Source organism: Echeneis naucrates, chromosome 13 (genome assembly GCF_900963305.1).
Source record: "Echeneis naucrates chromosome 13, fEcheNa1.1, whole genome shotgun sequence".
In the NCBI taxonomy this organism is placed as follows: Eukaryota; Metazoa; Chordata; class Actinopteri; order Carangiformes; family Echeneidae; genus Echeneis; species Echeneis naucrates.
Window position 1 is genome coordinate 1366810 of NC_042523.1, and position 12474 is coordinate 1379283.

The window sequence follows — 12474 nt, forward strand, 5'->3', positions numbered from 1 at the left end:
TTTGGCTGCCCTATGGGCTTTATAGGTAGAAAAGCCAAATGGCTGGGCTGTGGTAGTTCTAGGAGATCAGGGCCCCCACCCATTTTAACCCCTGCTTATGTCTGAGTGTCTCAGTCTTAATCAGTCCATTTTGTTTTTTTGGGGTACATATATTGACCAAGAAAATTGAGTAATGGCCAGTCTGTTTGCATTAGCTCTAGCTTTTAGCTTAGCCAGCAGTCTGACCTTCTTTCCCCTGTTTTGCCTCCTTCCACACCACTTCCTCTTACCCCTGGGTGGCTGTAGCATACTATGCATCTCTACCGCTGTAGTCTGCCGAGTGTTGTCTTAAACCTCAGTGTAAGGAGGGTCATTGTTAGCCTGTTGATGAGGCTCAGAAGTTTGACATGAGTGTACTTTATGCCCTGGTCCCTGTTTGTGGAAAACACCACGGTAAATCCAGTTCTATATGTGCACTATGCAGTATATAGTGTTTTCTAGTGAATATATTATATAAAAAATTAGCGAGTCAGAGTTGCAGCTCCACACCTTAGCTAGCCCAGCCTATGCTAGTGTAGGCAGCTGCCCCCGTGTAGCCAGTGCGGGCTGACCTAGACCAGCTCCTACGGCAGCAAATATTACGGTTTTCATTTTAGGACATCCTCAGATATCAGACTCAGGTGTCAGACATCAGACAAAAAAGCATCAGGTCTCAGGCAAAAAGGCATCAGAATAAGCTAAAAGTCATCAAGTCTGAGAAAAACCTCTGTCTTCATCAGATAAAAATGCATCACATTTCAAGAAAACGGCCTCCAACCAAAAGTATTCAGTCTCAGAAAAACCTATGTCAAGTTTATGAAATACCAAGTCAGGTCTCAGACCTAACAGTTTCAGAAAAAAATATTGTAAGGTGACAGTAAAACCAAATGGCCTCAAACAAATCACCCTCACACAAATCAATGTAAAAAAAAAAAAAAAATGGCATTAGACAAAACAGCTTCAGACCAAACGACCTCAGACCAAATGGCATCAGACCAAACAGCCTCAGACCAAACGGCGTCAGACAAAACATTGTCAGGGAAAAAACAGGCAGATATTGCCCATCAGAGGGGGCTCGTGTGGCAGAGGCAAAGGTTCTGACGGAAGGCCTATTTTACGTCTTCAACGTGCAGCAAATGATCAAGCGTGTTTGGAAGAACTTTGAGGACAATAAACAGGTAATGCGTAAATTTGAAAATTTTCTTACTTGAATGGGAGAGAAAAAAATCTCCAATGTTTTGGTAGCCAGTTAAACTAACATAGTGACGTCACATAGCGGTATTGAGAAACAGAATGTGTAGCAGAATTGTTTACTTTGGTTGCGGAGGCAACTGAGGATGAGGAATAAGCTATGGGACCTGCTGAATCAGCAGCACTTTGAGTATTCAGATAGCCAAGTGATTAGCATGGAGACCTCTCATGTTGTAGAGCCCAGCAACACAGCCCACAGATCTGACGCTATAAAAATAAATCTGATTTGATTTGATTTGACACTAGAAAATCTGCAAATTCCAGGAGCCAGAGAAGCTGCTGCGCACTGCCACCTTGTTGTCTTCAGGCCAGCTGCAAATTTCAGAGGGGTAACACCCAATCCACATCCACTCTGGGGTGGACAGTAATATCATGGATGAGTCTCGCACCAAGCAGCCGGGCCTTGAACATCTGCCACTCCAGAGACTTGTGTATGCCCTTGCCCTCAAAGGACATGTTAATAATAACAAGCCCTGCACCATTTGGGAAAGCATCAAGGAACTGAGAGACAATAAACCAAAAATCTGGGAGTATAGTGAAGACAGCGAATCTCCAAATGTCCTATACCACTTCTTTGCCAACTGCTGACATAGAAAGTGAGGAGCCTGCAAACTCACCCTGCCACCTGCTGGAGAGGCAACACTGGGACTACTTGCAAGAGGATTAAACACAACTGGCCACCGAATCCTGTTCAAGGAGAAGAGACTTTGTGCTTTGCAATGTCTTTGCTTTATCTTCTCCTTTTTTTCCTGACATTTTCCCCTTTTTTCCTTCACTTTTTTAATTGAGTATTTGGTTCTATTTGTTTCATTACTACTTGTTTATATATATTTGGTGTGGCACTTGATTAAAACATGTATCTAATTAATTAGAGACTTTTTAAATTTATTAATCCAGCCATCCATCTTTTCCGTTTCCAGGTTTTGGGACTGCTGCCAGGCTGGTCTCTGCCTGTCTCTGTGTGTTGGCTGCAATGGATGGAAACCTGTCTGGGGTGACCCTGCCCACACCCAGTGTGAGCTGGGATTGACTGCAGCAACCCCCACGACCCAGAAATGTAAAAAATGGGAAGATGAATGGATGGGAAGGGCCTGACCCCCTTATATGTTGTTAATTGTAGAGTCTAGATTTCTATAAAATTTGAGAGAAATCTTTCAATAGTTAGTTCTCCTAGTAATCTTAAGTGGCAACATCTGCATTGGGTATAAAATTCTAGGGACCACATTCATCTTTATTAGACTAAACCTACCCAACCATAACAGAGGGTGATTGAACCCCCTATTAAAATAATTTTTAATTGCTGCCAGAGTTGGTGTAAAGTTTTGTTTATACATCCATCCATCCATCCATCCAGCTTCTACTGCTTTTCCATTTCTGGGTCATGGGGCAGGGTTCGAGTCAATCCCAGCCAATGTTCTGGGCGAGGAGCGGGGTCACCCTGGACAGGTCGCCAGTCCATCAGAGGGCCAACACACAAAGACAAACAACCATTCATGCTCACATTCAGACCTATGGGCAATTAAACCCCAAAGTAAAGCCCGAGGATGACCATCTGAAATGGAAAATAACCAGGGTTGTCCAGTCCCCAAAGTCGCCCATTGGCAAGGGCTCTAACTTGCTTAATTTTGTACCCTGAAATCTGACCAAACTGGTGGCTCCTAATTATTTCAGTCAATGGCTCTAGTGCTAGTGCAAATAATAGTGGTGAGAGGGAGCAACATTGTTGTGTACCTCTACTCGAGAAAGATATCAGACAGACTGAACATGCTGTTACTCCCCTGTCTGTCAAGGCTTGACAAACTCAGTGGAAGGCATCCACTGTTCTTCATATTCCAAGTTAGCTTTCCCCCTTACTGTTGCCATTATCTTTGGTTTCTCCCCGGAATTGTGGAGTTAAATAACCACCGGCCGGGGACGTGCTGGGTCAATTTTAACGCAGCTTTTAGTCTCAGGACTTGCCGACAGGCCTAGTACAGTAGGCAGGGCGGAACTGAATTGGATGTTTTCCTTCCATGCCCTCTTCCAAGTTTCTCCATATTCTCCATATTATCGATGCCATTAGCCATTTGATTTATTTTCTTTTCCACTTTGGCAAGCCTGGCCTCCACATTGTCCACTATGTCCTACACATCCGAGACTCATTACCACATGGTAGAGATGCATTTGGACTGGCTCTCTAAAACTGTGGAAATCTTTTCCAGCATCATAGAAAACCTCAAATGTTTCTCCTCCATAACATTGCTGAACCTTTGAGTTACCTCATGAATCAGAGCTGAGGTTTCCATCATCAGTGAAGCCTTATCATCTTGCAAAAAAGAATTTATTGCTTGGCTAGCATTTGCAGCTGCAACGTTAGCCCATTTTCGTGACAGAATTTTCATCTGTTACAACATTGCAAGTTATCAAAATGCCACTTTTCTTCCTGTCGCTAGATCTTTCAACACTTGACATGTTAAGTCAAGAAGGGGGCACTAACATGCAGATAAATGAAATAAAATCATGTGGGAGTGGGAGCTCAGTTCAGAATGTATATTATAAAGAGTTTGGTCTAGACCTGCTCTATATGTAAAGCGCCTTGATGTAACTGTTATGATTTGGCGCTATACAAATAAATCTGATTTGATTTGATTTGAATGTATGGTGTGTGAGAGAGAAAAAAACTATTTTCTCTCACGTTTGCGTGGAGACAACGCCAAACATCTGAGATAGCAGTCCCTGTGTGTATCATATCCATGTGTGTATTGTGTACATCATCTCCCTATGAGTATCAGACCTGTGTGTGTATTGTGTGTATCATATTCCTGTGTGTGCTGTGAGTCTCATGCTTTTTGCACATCTTGTTGGTCTCTCCTCCCATACTGGGCAGTGGCGGTAGCGGCATCCAACTCTGTGACCTTCAGCCTGATCAGAAGCGGCATGTTAATCAGACACTGCTGTTTAAAGCCGCAGTGCGAGTAGACCAGGTCTGAATGTTGGCAACTGAGCTGCCTGGCAGACTCCCATGATGCACTACAACAATGCAATGCAACAACCACTGACTCTGTGAGCTGGCAGCGAAGCTCAGATCAATACAGTAAGTGAAATCTGAGACCAGGACCATCTCCATCTGGACCATCTGAGAACAGGACTATCTGGGACCTGAACTATCTCCAACCAGGATTGTCTGAGTCTCACAGACCTCTAAAACTACACACTCAGTTACTTTATGCTGAAGTAAGGAGGAAATTAGAACAAATAAAATATTTCAGAATAAAAGCTGAACTATTTTATTTTTTCAGAATAAAAGCTGAACTATTTTATTTTTTCATCCTCAACTTGACACAGTTTACTACGAACACTGAACCAGCTTTCACCAGGAGTCAGGGCTCGGGTGTGAGATGATTAAGAGTTAGGACTCAGGAATCAGGAATCAAAACTCAGGGTTCAGCAGTCAGCTTCAGGGTGTCATTTCTTACTGGCATTAAAAATCCCATCAATCATAACAGTCTTGGTCCATGGATAGAGCTTGGATTCTCCTCAAGTTCACGTGACCTTGTTTTGACCTGACCTGTCCACATCCTGACAGATCTTCGGTAAACAACTGCAAATACTGCACAAACACAATATCAGATGACATCACTGCTTCCAGGAAACAATAGAAAATTAACAGGAAATCAGACACATCAGTGAAGCTTCATCAAACATGAGAACAAATAAACTTAATTTTGCTCTGGTCAAGGCTGATGGTTCCAATCTGAGGTTTCAGCAACTTGAAGGAAGTGTCACTGTCACCGTCAAGTACTTCCCAATGAAGGGGGCCTCTTCAATAATTCCATAAAGAGTTTGGTCTGGATCTGCTCTATATGTTAGGTGCCTTGATGTAAATCTGTTATGATTTGGTGCTATATTAATGCATTTAATTTGACTCAACAAACAAGCAAACAAATATACCCCATGCTGTGACTTTGTGGAGTCCGTGTGAAGATGTAACATGTCATTCTGCAGGAGCATCCTATGGCTGGCCTCTGGGGGCCTGCTGAGGGCCTGTGGGGCAGTCAAGCAGCCAGCCCAGAGGCTTGAACACAGTGTCTTTTAGCAAGACAGAGTAGGAGACAGACTTTCAGCCAAAGCTGAAGGACGAGGATTTAATTACACCTCTTTTCATTCATCTGTCTATCCACACACTGAACACACACACTCTCTAACCACATGATGGTCAGTCAGCAGCAGGTTCCCACAACTCAGTCACCTCATCTTGTTCTTAAACACTTATGTTATCGTCATGGCAACCAGCCTGCTGTCCAGGTCAATGCTGATGCCTTAAACATGTAGGCTTTATCTTTCTGTCTGTGAGGAGGTGATTTGGTTTGGGACATTCACGAAGACAAAGTAAAGTAAACCCGGTTTCAGGCCTCAGCATTTTCATCAGATATGATCCATCATCACAGTTTAATTTACAACAGGGAACAAAGGATGGAAATAAAAAGTAAAAGAAATCATTAAAATCTCAGTGTCATCAGGGTGACATTCCATTCGCCATATAGTTTCAGAGCCACAATCTCAATCTCGATTCAACTTTACTGCTCCATAAATGAATATGATGATTTCTAGTTAGTAGCCCACCCAGTATCATGTGACTGAGGTGAAGTGGAACCTGGGCAAATGAACATTCAAGTTCAGGAAATCCTCAGGAAACAGGCAATGTTGTCCCATTACCAAACTGGAGAGGCGAACAAGAGAATGATGACGTCTGCAGAGGAAGGAGAGACAGAGAGGAAGTGAGGGAAGGAGAAGGGGGAGAGAAAAAGGAGGAAAATGACTTTAGGAAAAGTTTCACCCCTGAGGAGAGAAAGCCATGGGTCAGAGTATGAATGTTTTCATGGAGATGAACATCAGCTGATCAGCTGTCAGTTTATTATCATATACGTTCAGACAAGTGTCACTGTTCAACTGGGAAACTAAAGTAAACTTAAAAACAGGATTCTAAGAAGCTCTGCAGCCTGAAACTTTATTCTGGAGGGACATCAAAGACCATACTATCCTCATGAAGTAAAGTCATTAGATCGACATATGTTTCAGGTCTACTCTCACGTATGCACAGACAAACATAGAGTACAAGCCTGATTGCCATGAACAACAGCACTGCTCGTGAGGTCACTGAAGTCATGTCCTGATCTCAAAGTTAATGGAAGTCACAGGTCAGCTCTCATTATTGTTGTTTGCCGGCAGCAGCTACATCACCAGGATGAATGATTCATCATAGAGGCAAAAACTCTCAGAGACACACAACAAAACAACTATGACTTAGGTTGGCTCATAGGTGTCAGCGAGAGGGTCAAAGCACACACAATAGAAATTAACTTGGTTCTCATATTGACCCTGGACCATCACATGCCATCTTGTTGTGTAGGTGTCCCCTAATTGAAAAATTGTTTATCAGACAGAGAACAATACAAAATAAAGCACATCATCTTGCAGGGAAACACATAAATTAAACAAATATGTATATTTTATTACCTGATTAAAGACCAGCTAGTCTAACTCCCTAGAAGCAAAGAATATGTCCAGAGTGTAAATGAACATGAAGGTGTTCAGTTTAATTCATGATATTGTCCCAGTGTAGGTGCATGCAGGAGGGCTGTCTTTGTCTAAGAGGCATGGACCAAGGTGAGGTGTGTGCTGTCTGGAAGAGGGATGATCAAAGTAAAAGGAGAAGAGTTAAAAGCAGCCCAGTCAGAAAAAGGCTTCCAAGTGCCACAAACAAAAAGACAACAGGGGTTACCTTCCTCAGCCTACAGATGGGTAGGGTTAGGGTTCATGCAACAATATTAAGTTTTCTGCTTGGTCCTCCTGTTCCGGGAACAGGAGCACCAACTTCTCCCTCTCCCTTATCTGAGAATGAAAAGGCTGAATTTCCTGCCACTATCTAAAACTTATTCCAATGCCATGATTATCATTATTGTATTTCGTGTTGGTCTCAGGCAAGTACTTCTGTCTTGAAACCCATCAGGTCTCTCCACAAACAAACGCTGAAAATCCTAGATAGAAAAGTATGACAGTATCATCGTTGTGGAATACTCAACAAATGTAAAATGGCTAGCTTTGATAATTTAATGTTGAATTATGTACTACAGCTCATCTCCATGAACTTCATGTAGCAACATGTTCCTACTTACACCCCCCCCATGCCTCTCTCACTCTCTCTCTCTCTCTCTCCCACTTTCAACCCAATCGGTCAAGGCAGATGGCCACCCCCCTGAGCCTGGTTCTGGCCAAGGTTTCTGCCTCTTAAAGGAAGTTTTTCCTTGCCACTGTCACCAAGTGCTTGCTCATCGTAGGATCTGTTGGGTCTCTTTAAATAATTTTATTAAGAGTTAGGTCTAGACCTGCTCTATATGTAAAGTGCTTTGATGTAACTTTGTACAAATAAATATGATTTGATTTGATATATGCACATATGAAATATGTTCTATACTTGAGTGCTTGTGATGTGTGTGTGTGGTATGTATATGCATAAGTGCATAGGTGATCTTGTTTTGTTTTGTAAGTTGATACCTTTTAACGTTTTATTGTCTATATTCACCTGCCCAGGGACTATGGATAGTAGCTAGTAAACTAAATCTGGTACAATGCATCTCTTCTCATTCTGAGATTTATGTTATTTTGTACACTGTTCCTGATACAAAAAAAAACTTATTAAACAATTGAACTAATTATTGGGCAAAATGTAGAAGACAACATCATACATCAAAGTATACACAGAATAACTTAAATGTTGTGACTTCAATTTATGAGGGAAAAAATTATACATACAGTCAGACAAAAATCTTGAGTCACCCTCTGGTGGCTCAAAAAAGCTGCTACACTTTTGCTCATCTATCACAGTGATATTGCTGTTTCAACATTGGGTCACATGATTGCTCTTTAACAGGTGTGCTGTTTCCCTGAGCATCTTATGCAGGTCAACGTCAATGCCAACTTTATTTAGCACATCTTAAAACAGCCAAGGGCCTACCAAAGTGCTTTACAGTAAAATAAATACAGTAAGGCAACTAAACATTAAACTGCTGGTGTCCTGTTCCTATGTACTATGTATATACTATCTTAATCAGTTTCAACCAGGGGAGAAAAAAAAAACAAAACAAAACATTGGACTTTAATATGTAAACCACTGGGACCACCTTATTATAGTCATGTGTCTGACTCGTCATACCCTATTAAATGATGACAATTTTCGGAGCTCTGGTCTCTGAGGAACAATAATCCATCAGGACTAAGCCCAGAGTCCAGACGAGTAGCTCAGATGCTTCCTGTCAACGCTGTATTTTCTTTAGGTTTTGATTTTCTCATCCAATGCTTACAAAAATCAAAACCTAAAAAAACAACAGAACAGCAGGACAACAGCAGCAGCATCTAGACGTGATTGGTCTGCTTGGTGACAGCCACCAGTGAACTGGTCGCGAGACTTGCTGCTGGGGATGACATTGACACCAGATGCATCCACTGCTTGTCACCTGCACAAAAAGATGAGGTGGAAAAACACAGTTGACTATGGCTTCTACGAACTGACCTCAGGTCCGACAGAGAAATTATGAAAAATTAATAGTTCAAGGTTTTCACCCAGAACCTTTATGATTTAGAGCACAAGCAGTATCAACAACAATGAGCAACAAGTAACAGGCTAAATGTTTAAAAGCAGTTGTAATGACCAAAACTTGGACAAACAAACTCAAGGACAATATCCTCCCCAGAGCTATAAGCACAAGGTACTCACACATTCAATAACCCCATGCCCTTCTTGTGTACAATTACAGTAAGTGTGTTTCCATTACCCCTTGAAATGAGCAAAACCTAAATATAACAGTTAAAAAATTGTTAATGGAAACACCTATATTTTGAAAAACCTCTCCAATAGTCACAACAAAGTTTTTTCGCTTTCATGAGTTGATTTCTCACACGTGTCAATATAGAAATATATTGCAAAAGTGTGATGGAAAAACTTTTCAAATTTATGCCTTATCAGACATGACATAAAAGGTCACATGACCTGTTCACTGCAAATCAGTGCTCCAAATACAAAGAAACACAAAATGCTTCTTTCAATCTTCGTCAAAGTGGTGTCTTGCGGGATGAGATTTTATAAGAATTATTGGATGTTATGAGACTAGAATTCCAAGAGAATCACTGTTCATTCGCAAAACACCCTTCAGTGGAAGCACCTGCAAGTCGCAGTTGTACTTTCTGGCATTCTATTCTATGGGACCTACTTCTGAATCAAACTCTGGTTCACTCGCTCAATGATGAAGACAACCCAGGTGAATCACACCTGATAAGATAATTTTACCATGAGTCACTTTCTCCTGTTTTTTTCATTCACTTGGTTGATCTGTAAACTAAACTATTGACATTGATTATTTAACCATCTCCTGATTTTATAAAGAATTTTTACTGATGATGTTTCCCTCATATGTGCAGACTGTGGTCATTGAAGCTTTGTTTAATTGCTGAATCCATCTCATCTCCTTGACCAGCTACTGTAAACTGCTAGCTGTTTTCAGCACACACTAAAATGACCTCATCACTCTGAGGTTTCTCCAAGTGTTGGAAAGCTTGCTGTTATGCTGCTGTTGTTGCCTAGCAACAGTTTCCCTGCATCGCAGTGACAGGGAGAGTGAAGCTGCATCGCATTCAGCAATCAGCGCTGCCGAGAAACTGAGCTGGTTCTGACTGTTTATGGCTACAAATATTTGTAAGGATGAACCTGCTCACTGATTAATCAAATCCTCAAACATCTGTTTTAAAAAAAATTATATTTATGTTATTAATACTATTAATTATAATTTAAAAAATCAGGTGGCATAACCTGGTGAAATAAATCTGCCTGTCACACAACACTGGAACACATAAAGAAGACCAAAATAAAAACTGTCAAAGTTAAAGATAAAGCATCAGATTGTTCTATTTATTTATTTATTTGTTTGTTTATTTAACAGGGCCAGTGCATATTAATAAACACTGCTGTAAATGTGCCAGAGTTAGCCAAGAGGCTATATTTCTGTAGTCCCTTCTATTTCTTTACTTTTCTGCTAATGTGACACACAAGGTCTGTCTGTTTCTAGACCCTGTGTTCTGGAACAGATTAATCCCACTCAGAGTCTTAAAGTCTCAGCCTCCTCTTGCATCCTCAGTATCACTTAGGCTCTGGCATCCTCATCTCCACTGACTGATGATGAGGTGCAGTGAGTGAACACTCAGAGAGATCTACAGCAGCTGTCTGGGTTTCTTCTTCCTAGGCAGGAGGAGGTGATGGTTGTTTACCAACAGTTTCAGTCTCAGTGTGTTCACAATATAAGAGCTTTGAGCGCGTCCTCTGTTGAGCTGTATCACCACGACAGGCTTGAGGCTAAAGGTGCTTGCTATCAAGCGGGGATTTATGCCAGAGCTAGCTGGTTGGTATGCTGAGCAGGTTCAGCAGAAGTATTAACCCCTTGACGTCTGAATTGATTTACTATTGCATAAAATAAAAAAAACATTTGGTTCTGGGAATAAATAAGTTATCCCTACTGCATTCTGAATGGAAGCAGTTTGAGGCAAATTTGCGACAACTGGAGTCCAGGGGGTATCGTTGCTTTTTTTGTAAGTATGTTTTTGTTTCGATCTCTGGAGACAGAGGACGTTTGTTCCTCCTGCTAACATTAGCTAAATAGCAATATATAAATTTACATATGGCTCATTTAAAATGGATACATTTGATTTCTGGCTCATTGGTGCTAAAGCAGGACACTTCAGAACTCACCCACTTTTGTCACAGTACACCGTGGAGATCAACTCCTCCTGCTTACTGCGCCTAGTCATGGCTGATCATGAAGAGGAAGAAGAGGGTCAGCACTATCCAGACAAGGAAATACATGTCCTGTTGATCTGGTAATGATGGTACACAATGACTGACTAAACTGCAACTGAAATATGTCTTATGTCAATTGTTATATCTGCTTAAGATTTCTATCAGTACTGCTGTACATGAGATGAGAAGAAACAGTAAAAACACTTTTACATGTGAATTCCTTAAAAAAAAAAAAAAATTAAGAATCACTGCTCCACTAGAGGAACTTATGTTATTTCTACAGTTATTTCTACATTATAAACAATAAGCATGATTAATCCGTCACAGATTTATACACTTACGTAATCAGCCACTAAGTAGGTTTACAAACTGAACGCTATGATGTTTTGAGTGTCTAATTTACATAAACCTAATTTATATAAAAATAAAAGCAGCTGTGTTATTCGAAATGATCTTGTTCAAACACAGTCTTGTCTGTGATGATCTGCCAGTCAGCATGTTAGTCAAGCTTTTCCTGGTCAACCTGGCTCTGGTTAAATCACTAGAGTCAACTGATATTAAATAAAACTGACAATCGCACACTCTTGATGACGTCAGCAGCTATCAGTTCTGCACTGACTTGCCCGAGACTGAACGCAAACCTCCATTTACTCCATTTAAAAATTTCATTCATTTTATTTGGCACATCTGGACTCATAGCGTATGTGGATCGTTGTATGGTCGGTAGCTTTAGGCTCACAGAAAAACCAGGTCCAGTGGAATTTTAACACAGCTGTTGTCAATTTGAGCCGAAATATTGGGGGATCCTAGTTATTTAGAACCGACATTAAATACTTACTTACTCGGAAAGCTCTGCTGCTTAAGATCTATAAATAACTGAAAATCACACCGCTAATGTTTCCGCCGCAAAGACGGCCCTTCTGCCGCAGCTGCAGTGCAGACAGACTGACTGACGGACGGACGGACGAACGGACGGAAGGACAGACAGGACAGTCAGTGGATCTGTCAGCAGTCTGTGTCCTTACCCGCTCACCAGGGGCCGTCGTGTCCCCGAGCTTCCTCACACTGAACAGCTTGGCCCCTGTCCGCCCTCTATAAAGACATTTGGACTTGAAGACTGGACTCTCCCGTCGTCTCCGGTTGGAGGCAAGATGTCGGCGGTGGAGCACTGTCATCTGACAGAACCCGGCTTGGCTGCGTCCCGTTCTGAGTAACGAGCCACCTCCTCCCAGATTCCTTCCGCTAAAACAAACTCCGTTGTTCCTCAGGATCTACCGGATCAATACCGACAAGTCCTTGCAGTTCCACTACCTACAAGACCTGGACACGTGGTCCCTGCTCTGAAACCAAGGTGGCAGTTGTCTTGATTGGGACGCATCCTT

General features: G+C 41.6%; 1 long non-coding RNA gene across 1 annotated transcript; it reads right to left on the reverse strand.

The window, feature by feature from the left end:
• Positions 1-10308: 10308 nt before the first annotated feature.
• LOC115053559 (uncharacterized) lies at positions 10309-12235 on the reverse strand. Its single transcript, XR_003841458.1, has 3 exons — positions 12118-12235; positions 11045-11105; positions 10309-10537 (listed from the first exon to the last, which is right to left on the reverse strand). It is a non-coding gene; the product is annotated as an uncharacterized LOC115053559 (long non-coding RNA).
• Between the last annotated feature and the right edge of the window lie 239 nt (positions 12236-12474).